We start from the raw sequence: 4,001 nt of genomic DNA, 5'->3' as shown, positions 1-4,001 counted from the left end.
TGGGTGCTGATATTGAGACTAAAATAAAGAACTGTGGTCGTTGTGTTAGAAGGAAGTCCTTGCCTGAAAAAGCAGCACCACTGGTTAACATCAAAACCACACGCCCAATGGAATTGGTGTGTATGGACTTTCTTTCTATTGAACCCGACAGTAAGAGTACCAAAGACGTGTTGGTCATCACAGATCATTTCACGAAATATGCAGTGGCCTTGCCCACCCGAGACCAAAAGGCAACCACTGTGGCCAAAAATCTTTGGGAAAACTTTTTAGTTCACTATGGGTTCCCCGAACGCCTCCATAGTGACCAGGGGAGGGATTTTGAGTCACATGTTATTAGGGAATTGTGCTCAACCACAGGCATTAAAAAAGTAAGGACCAGTCCTTATCACCCGAGAGGTAACCCCGTTGAGCGATTCAATCGCACCCTGCTTGGTATGCTGGGCACTCTGAAGGATGAGCAAAAGATTCATTGGCGTGATTTTGTCAAGCCTCTTACCCACGCCTACAACTGTTCAAAGAGTGAGGTTACCGGGTTTAGCCCTTACGAGCTAATGTTTGGTCGAAAACCCAAGCTACCAGTCGACCTTGCCTTTGGGTTGCCAGTTACAGGGGACTCACCAACATCCCATTCCCAGTATGTGCGCAATCTGAAAGCTAGGCTTGAGGAAAGTTACCAGATTGCACTCGAAAACTCCAAGAGAGTTGCTGAGCGAAACAAGAACAGGTTTGATAAAAAAGTCAGAGAGTCCACACTTCAAGCTGGGGACAGAGTCTTAGTCAAGAACGTTCGCTTGCGCAGTAAACACAAACTTGCCGATAAATGGGAACACATGGTGTACCGTGTTGTTAAGAAACTGGAAAATGTTCCTGTGTATGTGGTCCAACCAGAGAAGGGTGGTGGTCCGAGCAGGACTCTTCATCGAGACCTTTTACTTGCATGTGGTGATCTCTCAGACATTGAGGATGAGGTTGAGACAAAGCCCAAACCTCCACGTCGACCTAAGACTCGGCAGAGCCCTTCTGAACCTAAAGATACAGAAATGTCAGAGTCTGAGGAGGAGTATGAATGCATTTCAAGTCATCCCTCAATCCAAACCAAGACATTTATCAGAATTTGTGACCAAACTCAAAACCATTCCCATGTGCAAAATGAGACAACAAGCTCCGAAATTCAAAATGATCCATGTACGCTCAAAAGTGACAACTCTTTGCTTCAACCAATAGAGACAATCTCGGACGAGAATGACCATGGACAGGGAAATCAAACTGAACCTGAATTGCTGAATGAGGAATCTCACTCTAACATCATGGGAGAGAATCATAATGTCCAAGTTCCAGGAGAACCAGATGTTGAGATAGAAAACACAGAGCATAGTGAAAATATCACTGACCAACATGCTGAACAAACACCTGAAATAACTCCTGAAACACCTCAAGTGAGAAAATCTGAGAGATTAAAGCGACCCCCAGGACGGTTTCATTACCCCCAGTTGGGTCAACCCCTTATATCCTTTGCACAACGATTTCTGGATAACTTTAACCAAGCTCTTGAGTCGTTTAGTAGCTATGAAAACACTCAAATCTATGATGTTTAGATACATTTTAAGTACATGAAGGGACTCATGTTTATTCAAAGGGGGAGGGTGTAACCCCTATAGACATGGTTACTAGTATTTTCTTGTTTTTACCTGGTAATATTATTTCCGACACCCCTTGAACACACTTTGATTTTCTGTAGTTCAGTGAATGCAACAAAAGCACGTTGCTGCATTAAGCTAGGCAAAACGGAGCAAGACACCGAGAGCAAATAACAAGCTACACAGTGAGTCTTTTGGTATAAAATAAGTGTTATAAAGTATTTTCAACAGTCTCTAACTTAAAGTTATGTACTTTTCAGAGGCCTTTATGTGTTTTACTCTCGACCAAAACCAGGCAGAGCGTGTATTTGTTTCTTGGGAATTCCGGTGAGTTACTAGAGATGATAAGTTAGCAGGAAAACTTATGCTAATTTTACATGTGGTAAACACTGCAACAGTGCGAATTCCGTATTGTCTAAAAAAAGCTAAAACCAGTCGGAGTACTTGAATCGTGTGTGAAATGGAATGTCGTATTTTATTTTATTGTCTATTTGATTGGGCATCTTCACAAATGTGCAAAACTAATGCAGGATGCACTTTTCTTTTAGCCATAAATGTTGTCCAGTGCCTTTCCTGCACTTTGTCATTTCAGTTATAGGTTAATACATGTAAATAAGTTATTTAAAACTAGTTACGTTACAAACATTTCATGATGTGATTACATATGCCTTAAAAAGGGGTATTTAAATACAATTGATTGTAATGCTGTAAAGCAATACAAATGGAATTCATAGAGACAGAACAATGTTAAAACGACAGTGTACTTGATTTTGAAAACTTTATGAGATCTCATTTTATTTAGAAAAACTGTTAAGAACTATTTTGTTTATTGCTCTGTACTGTATGTGCAGACTGGTTTTTTGTGATCCTGGATCTGAAGTGGTTCTGGATATGGATGGCGAGCCAGACCCTGTGAAAACTCTTGGCGAATCCAAAAGCAGTGTGGCCAGCTGTTCTGGATGCAGGAGTAGAGCTACAGTCTGAATTACTTCGAATCGCAGGATTTCAGATAAGCAAGAGCAAAAACTGCTTACTTCATACGGATTGTTTCTCTGGGAAACTATTGAACTCCCAATATCCTGCTCATCAGGAGTCAGGTCTAAAGAGACTACTTATTTTATTTTATTTTGTTGTTATTTTCAAAAGAGCGCTCTTCTCTGTTGATCTTCTGTTAATTTTCTATGCTGTTTACATTGGATTATTGCACCACTGTAACATTGTAATAAATCTGCCGGCTGTTCAACACTCAATTCTCTCAAATTTATTTTACTCCTCTCGAATCTAGTCTATAAGTTTAACCCTACTATACTAAGCAGGTGTTACACTCACAACTGGAGTCCACAAATGCTTGGAGAGCATGAGAGGTCGGAAGGTAGTTGAGCCTCACAGGGAGAAGGACACGGGGTCTAGAGGACGAGGAGGCCTGACCGAGGGTGCCGGATGCCTTTCTGACTTCCCTAAACCTGCTGGTCTGGAAGTCCAACAGTTCATCTAAACAAAAGGCACTTAGACTAAAACAGATATAGCCACGTTTGTCCTACCATAAAACAATAAAACAAGGTACGACCTCTTCCCATGCTCCCAGGATGTAGGTGTGCATTCCAGAGTGGAATGCACATCAAGCCTTTGCAGCCTGCTAAAGATCACACATCCTATCACTACACAATTGATTATACACCTCTAAGCATATATGGTTAAATATTTCTAAGCATAAATGACAATCAACAATACAAAACCTAACACAAGGCTAGTGACACTAACTCCTCAAATGAGGGAGGCTCATCCCAGGAGGTGAGCTGATCCTTCATTTTGTCGTTCAATGCTTGCAAAAATACTCCTTGCAATGCCTACTCAGGCCAGCCTGTCTCAGCAGCCACAGTAGAAAACTCGATCACGAACTCAGCGACACTTCTGTTGCCCTGCTGGAGGTTCAAAAAACATTTCTCGGTGCTGCCCTTAGAAACTGGGTGAGTGAAGGTTTTCTCCAGCTCCACCAGGAAAACATCATAGGGACAAAACTCAATGGGTCAGAAAGTAAAAAATGTCTTGTCCCATGCCAGCACTTCCCCCCCCCCCCCATAAGCTCACTACAACAACGTCTTTGGGGAAAGAGTGGAGAGGAACGAGAGAACACCAGGGAGCACTGCATCAGAAACCCACTGCAGCCACCTAACTCCCCGTGATACAGCTCTTGTGTGTGCAAAACGGCATCCAGAAAAATGGCCGCTGACGGTGCCAGTGCTGGGTACGAAACGACCACTTCAGCAGCATCAGCCGGCACTGTCCCGGTCGTCAGAACACGGGAAGTGGCAGGGGTGAGCACAGCGTGAATGTCTTTTACTACCGAGAACATTTCTTTCTATG

The 4,001-nt window shown here is 42.7% G+C and overlaps 1 long non-coding RNA gene across 1 annotated transcript; it reads left to right on the top strand.

Moving 5' to 3' along the window:
• The first annotated feature begins 834 nt into the window (after nt 1-834).
• LOC309697986 lies at nt 835-2,887 on the top strand. The gene is made up of 3 exons (XR_014273968.1): nt 835-1,822; nt 1,898-1,964; nt 2,489-2,887. It is a non-coding gene; the product is annotated as an uncharacterized lncRNA (long non-coding RNA).
• The last annotated feature ends 1,114 nt before the right edge of the window (nt 2,888-4,001 follow it).

Source organism: Aulonocara stuartgranti (assembly GCF_965226115.1).
Source record: "Aulonocara stuartgranti genome assembly, chromosome: 20".
Taxonomy (NCBI): domain Eukaryota; kingdom Metazoa; phylum Chordata; class Actinopteri; order Cichliformes; family Cichlidae; genus Aulonocara; species Aulonocara stuartgranti.
Note: the sequence above shows the minus strand (reverse complement) of the source record. Positions and strands in the feature narration are given on the sequence as shown.